This window comes from Lepisma saccharinum, chromosome 12 (assembly GCF_977018435.1).
Source record: "Lepisma saccharinum chromosome 12, izLepSacc3.1, whole genome shotgun sequence".
NCBI lineage: Eukaryota > Metazoa > Arthropoda > Insecta > Zygentoma > Lepismatidae > Lepisma > Lepisma saccharinum.
The window spans coordinates 44,140,807-44,156,107 of record NC_139240.1 but is presented as its reverse complement, the minus strand read 5'-3'; the positions used below and the strand labels follow the sequence as shown (position 1 = coordinate 44,156,107).

The window sequence follows — 15,301 nt, the reverse complement described above, 5'->3', positions numbered from 1 at the left end:
CGTAGGGGGTGCGGAAGAATATTAAGGGGTGCGCAAGCCCCCCCTGGCGCCGCCCCTGGTGTGGACATTTATTTTCCGGGGGGCGTGACCCGCCTACCGAATGTCCATGCTTGTGGTTATGTCGTAAGAACAAATGAAAATCAGAAGTAAATTTTCAGTGAGAAACTTTAAATGATTTTGTACAAATGAGCATTCTGATATACAATTTCCTGTGCATAGTTGTCACATTTTTTTTATATAGACGGTGTTAAAGGCGGAGCTACTGCGGAGCATGCGCACTCGTCTGGTCCCCCTCGAACATCCGGTTACGCTTACTTACGTTCATATGAAAGGGCAAAGTGGAGATTCTTTTACAAGGAAATAGGGTGTCAGCTGTGTAGCATATGGTTGCACAGTTCGATCGGGAAAAAATTTATTGAGTCAAGTATCACTTCGTAGGTTTCCGAAGGACGTAGAGAGACGAAACCTGTTGATACAAGCAGAACGAGAAAGGATTGGTACCCGGAAAGGATTTTTACGACTTGCATTTTGTTACAAGCATGTTGATCGTTTATCTGCGTATTGTGTTGTGGTGAAAAGCACGCCTCTTAGTGAGGTTTCAAACCAAAGCGACACGCGACAGCAGTGGTTCGTACCGAAGTGACAAGCGACACAGGTCCATTTAGTCTATAAATAAGCATTCACCACTCATTGGAAATCAAGTCTCAGGCGACACAATACACGCCATTGGGAATCTGAAACATGCAGTTTTTGTCGTGTCGCTTCGGTTCGAAAAATTTCGTTGATCACTGAGGATTCACTTTATTTGAAGTGGCACAGAGATTACACACCGAAGCGACAAGCAACAGCCCTTTTACTCTAAAGGAAACAATTCACCTTGCATACAACAGAGCGAGGCGACACGATGTATGGTACTGAGAAAACAACAGTCCAGTCCAAGCGACACGTTCATTTTCTTGTGCTGAATTGGTTTGAAAGGAAGCTTTCAGACTGCAGCGATACGTGTCTCTTGGAAATCAATATTAAAAAATAAACAACACCTTCCGAACGACAAATTGCAGGTGTCGCTTGTCGCTCGGACTGGCCCGTTTTATCAATACCGTGCATTGTGTGGCCCCGGCCTGTTATTTGCGCAAGCGTGACTGGTGAATGGTTTGCTTTAGATCGAATGCTTCTGTGCGAAATCCCGATATCGCTTGTCGCTTCAATCTGAAAACTCCCTTGTTGCTTGAAGTAAATTCGTGCAAGTGAAAGTGGCATGCCATATCATAGGTTTCCGTAAATCCCTCAGGCGGAAAGGCGACGTTGAAAGCATAGATATTTACTAGTATTTGTTATGTCTCATTACTTCTGCAGATTTGTTTGCAAAGATTCACTTAAGCATACTTTATAATATAATAATATCACTTGTTTTATAGAATTATCTTTCCCTCACTTTTCCATTTACAAAATAATTAAATATATCTAAACGTTCGTCGTGTGTGTACATGAGATACTTGTATGTACGTAGATTCTGTGGTACGTAGTGTGCTATACAACTGGCGGCCACAAAGACACGTCATATTTTAATAATCTGCTCTGCAGTTGATCATCCGACGGATTCTAGACGCCCACTCCTTCATAGTAGAACCAGAGCGTATAGAAGAGAAAGTGTGTGCACTTCGTTTTCTTCCCGTAAGCCAAGTGAATAGAGCGGTGCCCGACCGAAACGCTGGCAGCACCTTCGCTTGCGAGCGTCTTCTGCTTGCAGTGCGGCCGCGCTTTACGTAGAGCGTTGTGTTTTGTTGTGCTAGAATAACATTGTGTACTTTTATTAATGACAACATTGTTACGTTATTGAGTTTAGTGTCGTTAGATTTGTGATTGATCCGTTGTGACTAGTTTATGTTGTGTTCAACGCATTATTATTGTGTTTGAGACAGCAGCGAGCGAAAACTACAAGATGCCTACGTGTTTCGTACCCGGCTGTAGATCCGGATATGACCGCTGTTCTTCAGGCAGTAGACATTTTTTAGGCCACCTAAAGACAGTAATGGTCTCTCAAAATGGGAGAGTGCCATCCCTAGAAAAGATAAAAAACTAAGTCATAATTGCTATGTGTGTGATATTCATTTTTCCACTGACCTTTTAATGAAAGTGGATTCGTTCATAGTGGATGGCGATACAATAGAAATTCCACGACAAAGGTGGAAATTAAAACCAGAAGCAGTTCCTCATATATTTCCTAATTTGCCCAAATACATCTCTAAGACAGTTAAGAAGCCAAAATCTCCCATGAAAAGGCAATCCTTGCGGACAGATGATAATAAAGTAAGGACTCGTCGCAATGTATCATTAAGCTTATCAGTAGAGGATGATTTGCTTCACACTGCGGATGCTAGCAATACAATAGCATTGCTAAAGAAAAAAGGACCAGAAGCACATACAACTTTAATAAAATGGAATGCTGTCCTTACAGATAATCGAAATTCCTTCGCTTCATAAAAAACTCTAGAGTCCTTAAGAGTGACTTTAGAAAGTACTTTAGAAGTGTCCGAATATTTGTGGAAGAACAATTACAAGTACGTTTTGAAAGGAAAATTTAATCAAGATCCCCTAGATCGCCATTTTGGTATATTGCGGTCGTTCACTTGTGATGATCATCCCTCCACTGTGGATTTTCTGCACTTACATATGCTGCAATCAATTTACGTACCAGCAAAACTTACTTTATTTTCGGGCGGAAACTGTGAATGCAGGACTGAATCTCCTCTGACGTCTTTTGTTAATCAAATGCGAACTCTGGCAAGAGCAACCGAAAATAAAAATCTTTCGGTGAAGAAGCAAGCTGAAAATAAAATAAGGGAAAAAAATTCCATTGTTGAAGATGAAATTCAAATACCGGACTGGGAAAACAACATACCGAACTTAAAATGAACAAAGTGTTGATAAAGAATACTTGGTGTATCATTTGGCAGGATACATAGTGCGGTATATTTCCAAAGTGACGGATTGTAAACTGTGTACAACTTTTCTGCACGGGGAACCAACTAATGTACTTGCCTCACTTACGCTAATCCAAGACTATGGTTCGGGCGACGGCTGTAAATACCTTACCTATGCATCGAAAAGTGTTTATGATTTGCTGTTACGAGTGGAAGAATTTGTTGCAGAAAAAATATCATGTGCTAATAGTTTATGGGGTGATATATTTTTTGAGTGTTTGGACAATTTAAATATAATTGCTGTAAAAACTTCGCAATTAGGATGCTGTAAAGATCATGTGCTGCGTACGTTACATAAACTCGTATTTCACTATCTGAAATGTCGATTTTTCTTCCGCATCAAGGAGATAAGAAAGGAATTAAGTGCCTCGAAGACAGCAAAATCATCTCGGAAATTCTCCAAACTATCCAGCTGCTGAGCTCTTCTCCAAACGTAAGTAACATGCATTTTTGTTTCTTATGTAGTTAGTTATGTAAGCAACGCGAGCATCTTCCGCGCCGTCTCAAAGGTCACCACTGCCATCTAGGCGGTGGACCACGGCAACTCAGGGAGTGCGCACACTATTTCTTCTATACGCTCTGGTAGAACTTTAACAAATACCTTTCTTGACTATCGTCGCATAACTGATGAAAACAAGCGCTCATTTCTTACTTCGTATGCCGGTGAATCTGCACTGGCAACAACGGGGACTGGCCTAAACCGGAAGTTCCGGGGGGACCGGGCAAGACCGTACCAATGTTTATGTTTACATTTTTAACACGGTCTATATGCAAAGTGAAACACTGCCAAACGGCCTCCATGTCAGTTTACATGGATATGTTCACATTCTGTTCTAACGCTTTCGCGTTCATCTCAATCCTTCACTCCTCTTCCTGCCGAAACCGCAACGCGTGCCACGCATTGGCCGGTGGCAGGTTTGTGAGGGAGGAATAATGACGAAAGCGTTAAAAATGAAAGGGACTGAACGTAATCTTTCACCACTCTCGAAAAATGGTATCTTGGGAGCAAGGAAAGAACTTATGTGCTTATAGCTTGGCCAAAGAGGCTTTCTCTGTGGCTTGGTGAAAGGTCAGTGGCAGCGATTTGCTTCCAAAACTAGTGGGGAAAAAGGTGTCAAAACTGAGGGGGCAAGGACAGTTTACTTTCCCTTGGTAGATAAAGTTTAGTATAGTGCGGGGCAAAGGTGGCAAAAAGTGGGGGCAACTGTCCCCCTAATCGCCGCCACTCAGTGGCGTAGCGCAGTTCTCTGGGGGACCCCTGCAAGTAAAATATTGGAGAGCCCCCTTAGTGACAATATAATTATGATGTCAGAGTGGGACGGACGTACTCGTAGAGTCAAACCCAGATATTTCTGCCGCGATCGGAGCAGTAGAACAACGGGAGAACCAGTGTTGCTAATCTGGTCGATAGAAAAGTCGCTACAGTGCGCCGAGGCACAGCTGCTCGTAGAACAAAGAAATTTGAGAACTCAGCCCTATCTAACGTTGAGTTTTAAACGCCATGCATTATAACCAGGGCTGGGATTTATATGTGCTAACAAGTGGCTTTATAAGTACATACATATGGACTAAAACCGCTAAATGTGGACTAATCCTTGTGTAAAATTACCCAAAATGATGTAAAGAAGATTTCTTCATAGTGATTTCAAATAAAATTAAACAATTTATTATTTTCCATTGCATTAATGAACCTGGTGGCATTTTAACTGTTCACTCCCAATAAGCCCGTCCACACTGATACTGGAACTGCAACGACATGCGATGCACGACTGACACTACCGCTGGTTTGAGAAGTAATAACACTGTTCTACACACGTTTTGTTACAGAAATGAGAATACCCAATCTCTACTAATATGAGGATGTTGATTACGGAAGTGTTTAAACTGGAGGAAACAGAGTTATGCTTCCCCTCAGTTAAGAGAATTATCATAAAGCATCACCAGCATTAAGTTAATTTGCATCTGTCTTTCATGGCATCTCTCATCTATGTTTTCATGCTTTAATTTCAAAATTTGAATTGTATTAATATTCTTCCCAAATGCAACCCCCCCCCCCCCCGGCCTCCTTTTGAGGGCTCTCTTAATATATTTATTAAGTTATGCCCACATTGATTATGATTAATTGTTTTGTAACATGAATTATGCTATCTTGAAAATAAGAGCCAACGCATTGCTTATGGGTAACGAGTCGTTCCATGTCAAATCAACCAGAGGTGGTTGCTTGACCATTTTGTTAATTTTTTATATTTTCACCATAGATGGTCTTGCTAGTGACCTGCTCAAAAAGAATTTTTTTTTAAAAAAATCTTCCGCCATCTTGGATTTCTGCTCATTTTTCATCACTGCGGGAAGCAAAAATAGTGTTTACAAGGGTTTTGAAAAAAGGTTGCTGTGTGATTTCTATTACAGATGGAATGTTCTAGTTTTCACTGCCTGAAAGAAGAGATTCTGGCCTTTCAGAAAATGTATATATATGTAAGGTAAGAATTAAGTAACTGGGACTTTAATGGGTTTCAATATAACCATCGTAATGGGAAATTTTGCCAATTTTAAAGGTCTGTAAAATCAAAAGGGCTTGAAACCACAGGATGGAATTATTTTTGCAAGAACTATGAGTGGAAGGCTTTTCAGCCATGGTGAAACAAATCCGGGGTTGTAAGCCCTTCTGTCCGATTTTTAGTTCCGAAATCCGAAAATTTCCAAAATTTGTGAATTTCAAGGTCAAATATCTCTAAAGGGGGACCTGCCAAAAATTAGAATTTTTGGCCATGGATACTCCTACTAGTACTTAGTAAAACCTGTGAATTTCATTTTGGGGTTCACACCGATGTTCATGTTACAGACTGTCAAATATCTCTAAAAATGACATCGTGAAAACATAATAATAAATAGGCTTAAAGTGACCTGATTTCCATTATTTTATAATCTAGTTATTTTATAAGGGTAAACAGAAATTAAAATAGATAAACTAGTTAGTTACTAGTTGATATATTTCAATATATACTTAGTGTGCTTTTGTTAATAAAAATCAAATCAAATCAAAATCACTTTTTGGATTGAGAAGACAAATGTTAGTAAACAAACAAGAGTACTATTATGTCAGTAAGTATATACAAGTTGCATGCACATTTTTCTTAAAGGTTTATGAATATCCAATACTATCAAACCTTACTCAATACATCCACTCTGGTACATAACAATTGTATGCGAAATATAACATACTATATACAACAATTGTCTGCGAAATATAACATAAGCTACCTGTAAAATAAGACAAGCATTTAAACGCTTGAGAATATACGTATTCAAGTTCTTCCTCTATTTTTTGTATCCCAGTAACATATACACTGTGATATACACAGTTTACAATTACAATTACACAAGACTTAAAATTACTTGAACTGAATCCTGATTTGGACAATTCTGATGATGATGACTAGAAAAAAATTACTTACAAACAATGGATAACAACAGATCGTTGCAATTTGATCACTGTTGTAGAAACAATTTCAGAGTTTAAAGAAAATTTAGCTTCGAAGTTACTGCAATTAAAAAGTCACCAGTTTATTGCTCAGAGTCAATCAGAATTTTGCAAAAGAACGAAAGAAAGTCTTTCTCTGGATGAATGTGTAGTGATTGGTGATTTATCTGAAAACTTCACATTTGTTGTACAAGATGAAATCCAGAGTTACCACTGGATTAATGCTCAAGCTACTGTCCACCCCTTTTGTGTCTACTTTAAGACTAATTCTTCAGATGATCTATGCATCAAACGTCTTTGTATTATAAGTGACTGCATTGTACACAACACAACTGCTGTTTACGCTTTCCAAAAGCAGCTGATTCCATTTGTTCAAACGTTCATCCCAAATCTAAAGAAAATTTATTATTTCTCAGATGGCTCAGGAGCCCAATATAATAACAGAAAGAATTTTTCTAACTTATGTAAGCATAAACAGGACTTCGGTGTGGCTGCTGAGTGGCATTTTTTTGCCACAAGCCATGGCAAGGGTCCTTGTGATGGGATTGGTGGGACGGTAAAAAGACTTGTGGCAAAGGCAAGTCTGCAGCGACCAACTGAGGGCCATATTCTTACACCAAAGGACATGTATGAGTTTTGTGTGGAAAATATTAAAGGATAAACTTCATCATGGTGACTGAAAGTGACAAAAAATGAGCAAGGGTTTCTGAATGACCACTTCAATGAAGCTCATAGATTTGAAGGAACAAGAGATCACCACTGCTACATACCCAAGGACTCTTCAACTCTTCTCATCAGTAGAATACCTGCATCATTTCAAATTAATCATGTAGAGTTCAGAATTGATGACTCACCACGAATATTTCATTTTATTGAAATAATTGAAAATGACAATGTCGTTTGCATTTACAATACCAGGTGGTATGTAGGTAAAGTAATTGAAATGTCAAAAGAAATCAATGATGTAAAAGTGATGTTCTTCAATCCTGGTGGTCCATCAACAAGCTTTACTTTACAAAGAAATGATGTTGCTTGGGTGAAGTTGAACAATATAATTGATGTTCTGACACCATGTGACTTCACCACTGTTACTGGGACAACATACAACATTTTACTCAACAGAAAAACACAGAACTGTCACTAAAGTTACAAGCACATAAGAAGAAATAGTCCGTTGATCAATCATCTCCGTGCCAATCAGTGTTTTCGGGACCACGCACCACTCAGATATGCTTTCTTTTTTTCATGGCTCCATGGATTGAGAGACAGACAAGATCCCTTGTAACTTTGATGTCCATGTGTAGATAGTGTATATATATATTGATGTAATGTTGTATTATGTGTAGTGATATATGGAATTGTAAATGTCATTGTGATGTAATATATTGAATTGCAAACTGTGTATATCATAGTGGTATATGTAACTGGGATACAAAAAATAGAGGAAGAACTTGAATACGTATATTCTCAAGTGTTTAAATGCTTGTCATATTTTACATGTAGCTTATGTTATATTTCGCAGACAATTGTTGTATATAGTATGTTATATTTTGCATACAATTGTTATGTACCAGAGTGGATGTATTGAGTAAGGTTTGATAGTATTGGATATTCATAAACCTTTAAGAAAAATGTGCATGCAACTTGTATATACTTACTGACATAATAGTACTCTTGTTTGTTTACTAACATTTGTCTTCTCAATCCAAAAAGTGATTTTGATTTGATTTGATTTTTATTAACAAAAGCACACTAAGTATATATTGAAATATATCAACTAGTAACTAACTAGTTTATCTATTTTAATTTCTGTTTACCCTTATAAAATAACTAGATTATAAAATAATGGAAATCAGGTCACTTTAAGCCTATTTATTATTATGTTTTCACGATGTCATTTTTAGAGATATTTGACAGTCTGTAACATGAACATCGGTGTGAACCCCAAAATGAAATTCACAGGTTTTACTAAGTACTAGTAGGAGTATCCATAGCCAAAAATTCTAATTTTTGGCAGGTCCCCCTTTAGAGATATTTGACCTTGAAATTCACAAATTTTGGAAATTTTCGGATTTCGGAACTAAAAATCGGACAGAAGGGCTTACAACCCCGGATTTGTTTCACCATGGCTGAAAAGCCTTCCACTCATAGTTCTTGCAAAAATAATTCCATCCTGTGGTTTCAAGCCCTTTTGATTTTACAGACCTTTAAAATTGGCAAAATTTCCCATTACGATGGTTATATTGAAACCCATTAAAGTCCCAGTTACTTAATTCTTACCTTACATATATATACATTTTCTGAAAGGCCAGAATCTCTTCTTTCAGGCAGTGAAAACTAGAACATTCCATCTGTAATAGAAATCACACAGCAACCTTTTTTCAAAACCCTTGTAAACACTCATATTTGCTTCCCGCAGTGATGAAAAATGAGCAGAAATCCAAGATGGCGGAAGATTTTTTTAAAAAAAATTCTTTTTGAGCAGGTCACTAGCAAGACCATCTATGGTGAAAATATAAAAAATTAACAAAATGGTCAAGCAACCAATTGATTTAAAATTGGGTGATTTCACATGGAATGACTAACATGAATTATGCCGTAACTCAAATTAAGAGCCAATCTTAGAAAATGAAATTCGTATTTGTGTTTAGGAGGTCAATTTCAGTAAGAAAGAGCTACTTTCCTTTCTGTAACATAAAAAAGTGAAAATTTGTAGAACAATGTAACTTGCGAACGTGTTAAACAGCGACAATTGGACCACAAACACTCCTCCTTAAGCAGTATTATTTTGGTAATCCAAGGTACAGGCGATACATGTCACTGTGTAATTGAACGCATTTTCTAAAACTTTCCTAGGTCTGTTTACCATAACTTCCTACACCCCAAAAATTCCACGAATTGCCACTGATTAGCTAGTCTACAAAATTTCAATATGTAAGAAAAATGAACCTACAAAAAAAATTACACAAAATAATGGCCACCTTTAACTCATGGCAGGGGTAATCGCCCCTGGCAATATATCAATCAATATATATATATCAATATATCAAAATACACACACACACACACACACACACACACACACACACACACACACCATCACACACACACACACACTGGGTGATTTTTTTAACCTCAATCATTTGAATATCTTGGAAAAAAATCATCCTACAAAAAAAAATGTTCCAAATAAAAAGTTGATAGTTTGGAGGGGGAAGTTTAGTGGTGCAACAAAAGAACACCCCCTTCCCCTATTGTAGGTGGAGCAGGGGCAACTTTGAAATTTCAAATAGAAACCCCTATTTTTTATTACAGATTCGGATTTTATGGAAAAAAAATACATAAGTTTTGTCCAAAACATTTTTTTCGATTCGTGATACATGGCGCTACAATCGACAAATTACGCCACTACGCCACTGCCGCCACTGGACAGAATACATCCAGATGTATACCCAATGGCAAAAAAAAAAAACAGTAGGTGAATTGTCCATCATTATTTTAATTTGATCTGTATTACACAATGTATGGGCCTCCCGATGGCGCAGTGGTAGCGTCGTCGCCTTGTAATCAAGGTGTCCCGAGTTTGATACCCGGTGGAGGCACATAGTGGTTCGGACCCCACTTTAAACGGTAGGTCCAGTCCCGATTAGCCTTACTGTGCATAAAGTGGACTTAAAACACCAAATCAATCAATCAATGTATTACACAATGTGATGATAATGAATTGAAATAATGACGTCCATAAGGAGAGGGCAATGCCTGCTTCGAACAAACATAGTTTCATTCCTTAAATCAACATAGAATGTAGAGTAAAATAGTAATGAAAATAGCAGTGGACAATGTGCCTACCATTCCAGATAGATATAGCATACTAGATCAAATGCAAAATATTTCGTAATTATCATTTTTAACCTTCGTCTTAAACTTCCGGAGTCATTTAAAGATTTTTTTTTTTACTTTTGTTATTTAACGTCGTTTTTCTGCTGATTTGAGCTAATTGCGACTATGAGTGATGATGTGATGAAGGAACACTGACAAACCCATTGTCTCGCTGGGATTCAAATCAGACCACAGAGAAAATATATACTTTGCATAAAGTGGACTTAAAACACCAACTCAATCTTCAATCGAATCTGTACCCCTGGCCTCGTAGTACCCTGTGCTAACCACTCCACAACAGAAGTCGGCTATATAAGAAAAAACTTGAATTTACATTTACTACTTTGGTTTTTCTCAAGTTCTTTACAGCTTTCATCTGGAAATTCTGATTTTCTCAAAATCTGGGAACTGTTGTAGCCCCATCAGCTCCTTCCTGTGCACGCCAATGATTGTTGGACCTTTCTTTGACCCAATTTTCAATTGTGTAATTCTGATATCATTGTACACACATATCCGTCATTTTCTACATGTACAATTTTAGTTGAAACATTTTTTTTATCAAAGTCACGTTAAAAATATAACTAGAGTTACAATTTAAAAATATATTTTCACTACATTTCAAATATAGTCACTTCTCAATTCTGTGACTTTCTTCAAAGCAATTTGTCTCCCCAATGGCACAGTGGTAGCATTGTCACCTTGTAATCAAGGAGTCTCGGGTTCAATACCCTGTGGGAGGTATATAGTGGTTCGAATCTCAGTTTAAACTGTAGGTCCAGTCCACCAACTCAATCAATTCAAAGCAATTTTTCACTTGATGGATGTCATTCTGCAGTAGCGTGCTCAGGATTTTCGAAAGGGAGGAGTTATGCATACTTTTTCTTGGTAGTCAGACTTCATTTTGTCATATTTTCCTACCTTTGACATTCTTTTCTTTAGGAATACTGGGTAAAAGGAGGGGTTATAACCCCATGAACCCTCCCCCCTTGGGCACGCCACTGTCACTCTGCCAGTGGAGGTTCAGCATGACTCCATTCACAATCACACAAACACGTTTCTTACCCGAATTTTCCACATAAGCAACACAATCTGTTGAATTTCAGGAGTGCATTTGTGGGGCTTGTAGATGTAGCAATTACGTCACTGCATACCTTTATGAGAAATATGTTCCAAGCACTGTATGCAAGTTGAAGGAATTGTAATATTTTCTTTCAAATAAATGCATGTCTCAGTGACATCACCAGATAATTTTGTTAAGATGGACTCAAGGGTGGTTGAAGTCATTACTGCTGGGCTCTGCTTTGTGGCATGGATGCAGATATTCTTTCCTTTTCTTCCTCTGTTTCTGTACGAGTTTCTCTTCCCCCTTCCCCCCACTATATTCCTGTTTGTCTTGTGAGACCATTGGTGAAATTAATCCTCGAAGCTAGCAAAATTTTTGCAAAGCATCCCTCAGCTAAGAATCTCCACTTCAAGCACTGTGCATGATTGTGCATTTACATTGTCAGATATTGCTTTCTGCTGTTAAGTTTACATCTTCCCAGTGACAGCAGCAGAAAAATGGGTAGGCAGAGGGTTTGCTGGGAAACAGTCACATTTAATGTACTCCTAAATATTCTACAAAAATGCATATTTGGTCTAAAAGAGAATTAATTTCTCTCTTTTGCTGGGATGTCCTTTCTGGCAGTGGCACTATTGCTGTCTCTTCATCTGGTTTTCTTCTTTTGGCTGCCCTGGCATTCTGGTTTCCCATAACTTTCTCAAACCAAGGTAACTATACACACAACACACACAACGTTACATGACTTAGTCACTCTACACTTCAAAGGAATAAAAAAAAACAACTTAAAATAACCATTTATTATTTTGCATCTATAAAAAGTGGTTATGCAAACCTTTAAGAACTTAGTTATTTTTTAACACTGCAAATCATACGTGGTGTCAGGTTGTCGACTCTATGGGCATGGTGCGTAAATCATAGAAAATTATTGCGATTTATATAATTATGACACAGAGTGTCAATTATTATTGTTTGCAGTAAAGTTTAACTTAAGCATGTGTTGCTCAAGATGTTCATGTGATAACAAAATGTTGACATGTTGCTTTGGCATGCAAGAAGTCCAGACTTTACGCAATTGAGAACCTGAGGAATGCTATGGGTTGTCCGAAATGAAGGTGATGAATGTTGCCAAACTAGTGCTTGCTATTTCCACACTTTGGCAACAGTTAACAGTGGAGGAATGTGGCAGGTTGATAGATTCCATGCCAGAGTGTATCCAGATGGGCTGGTAAACCAAGCTTGCATCTTTTATCATGATTAAATGGCGTGAGCAACATTCATGTGGTATTTTGTGTTGGGTGACACTATATATAAGGAACTAACTGTGCGAAACAATAATAAAATTTGCATGTTACTGCATTAAAATCGATTGTTTTTGAATAGTTATTAAAAATGATATTTTACACTATGGGCCAAAAGTCAGGATTGGATACTAATTCTAGCGCAAAAACATGTTACTCAAATATGAAATTGACATAAAAAGTTGTTGTAAGTTGAGAGGAATGCTTATACTCCTCACATACGTTGTGTGGTAGTAATTTGTTTTCCGATAGAGGTCGACATACCGAGCAGTTCATCCAATGACAGTTGCACTGACATTAATGTCATAGGCATTCTTATCCTGTTTCACTCTTTAATGTATCTTGTTCAGTTCATTACAGTTTCTGCAATGAATACTTTCTTACAACAATATCCGATTGTGACTTTTGGTCCACCCTGTATATAGCAAGAGAATAACCAGAACTGGATTACAATCTGAACATGCCTATCGTTACCAGAGGTAGAGAAGCAGATCACTTTATTGCAATATGTACTGTAGTACCAGGTAACCAAGAAAGTTCATGCGGTTTTTACAACTGCCCGTAGTTTCCGTGGGGTAGTACGCAGTTCAGCCGCCAGGGGTACATGCATGTGTGATTGGCGGAAAGCTCATTCCTTGGCACGTCGGCTAACGTAGATAACAGGTCGCAGTCGATAGTTCGGGAGCAAGTATTCGCAGCGAACCATGGCTGTGTCGAATTCAGTAATCAGGGCGTATTTACTGTATGAGTACAAGTTGGGCACAAAAGGAGCGGAAGCAGCAAGAAAAATATGTGCAGCGTTTGGAGAAGGTACAATTAGTGAACGGACAGCGCAAAAGTGGTTTCAGACCTTCTCGAGTGGTGATGAGACACTGGAAGACAAACCTCGATCGGGCAGACCGAAATCTCTCGATGTGGACCAACTGAAGACAGCAATTAAAGAGGATTCAAGTCAAACGTGTCAAGAACTCGCTCAACGATTTGCGGTAAGTGCTGAAACAATTCGTGTGCACTTGCATTAGCTTGGCAAATCATGGAAACTGAGTAAGTGGGTCCCGCACGAGCTGACTGCTGCGAACCGTCTCCAACGACTGAACATTTGCGCTTCCTTGCTCATTAGGAACAACAACTGTCCAATTTTTTACCGCATTTTGACGTGTGATGAAAAGTGGGTAATGTATGATAACAAGAAACGCTCATACCATTGGCTATCGTCAAATGACACCATACCTTTTACTGCAAAACCTGCTCTTCATCAGCGGAAGGTGCTGCTGTGTATCTGGTGGACTACGGCTGGGATTGTGCATTATGAGTTCTTTGAAAGTGGTAAAACCATCAACAAAGAGGTGTACTCCATGCAATTGCAAAGAGTGGCCGAACAGCTTGCAAAAAAACAACCTGCATTAGTGAATAGGAAGCGTGTTCTTTTCCACCAAGACAACGCTAAACCGCATACAGCAAAGATGACCCTGGAGGTGATTTCTTCTCTCGGCTGGGAACTTCTGCCACATCCAGCGTATTCACCCGACATCGCTCCATCAGACTACCATCTTTTTTTGTCTATGGACAACCATATGCGCAATCGACATTTCCAAACTCGCGAGGAGGTTGAAAATGCGGTGGTGCAGTTTTTTGAGGCCCTACACAAAGACTTTTTCAAACATGGCATCTACAGGCCTGTACAAAGATGGGAGAAGGTTGTAGAAGCGGATGGTGGATATTTTGCAGAATAAATATAAGGTAAACACATTTGTTTTGGACCTTTTCTTCTTTGTACTAAAACTGCATGAACTTTCTTGGTTACCTGGTAGTAAACTTGCTCTCATGTATACATGTTCATTTATTATTTTTGTTATTACTATGGCATGAAAATTGAGGTTGTGGAAAAGGGTGGGGGGTTGAATAAAAGGAATACTTACGCACCCCTGTCACACATGAATTGTAAATGTAGCTATGTTTTTGCCTTCTTTTTGCAGGACAATAAGAATATTCATGAATATTTAAATGTCTTAAACTTCTCCATCTTAACTCTCTGTTCTGATAGCACATGCTTTAGAAAAATAATCTGACAGAAAATCAAAATTTTAGGACCACTTTATGAGAGGAGGATAATTGTGGCCAGAGCTTGAGTTCGAAATGGTAGAACCAATGACATGCATTCTCAAAATAAATCAAACCAAGGACATCTTGATTACAAGGATCAGGATTTTTGATGCCATAATTAAGCGTATTCTTCTTTTTTTTTTTTACCTACCTTCGAATTCATTTGAGAAAATAGCAATATTATACAATCAAAGTCATCGTATTAGTTTGAGTTTTGTTCTACAGCATCAGTTTTACCTCTTTTGGCTTGATTGTGACTATGAAGATGAGTTATGATGTGATTAAATAAATTAAGAGACCCTCACAATGAACATCCATGCCCAGGCCAGGATTCAAACTATGGACCCCTGGTGTTGGACAATGTGCAAACCATTCTGCCATGTCAGTGTGCAGTTATCATTTTTGATCTTCTCACAGAGGTTTCCTAAGTGGTTGTTTGTGATTGTCCCTTTATCAATTTCATCTAATTACCGTCACTCCTCATTATAATGAT

At 38.3% G+C, this 15,301-nt stretch overlaps 2 pseudogenes; both read left to right on the top strand.

The window, feature by feature from the left end:
* The first annotated feature begins 13,409 nt into the window (after positions 1 to 13,409).
* On the top strand, positions 13,410 to 13,727 carry LOC145996317 (histone-lysine N-methyltransferase SETMAR pseudogene; annotated as a pseudogene).
* A 153-nt stretch (positions 13,728 to 13,880) lies between these two features.
* LOC145996316 (histone-lysine N-methyltransferase SETMAR pseudogene) lies at positions 13,881 to 14,438 on the top strand (annotated as a pseudogene).
* The last annotated feature ends 863 nt before the right edge of the window (positions 14,439 to 15,301 follow it).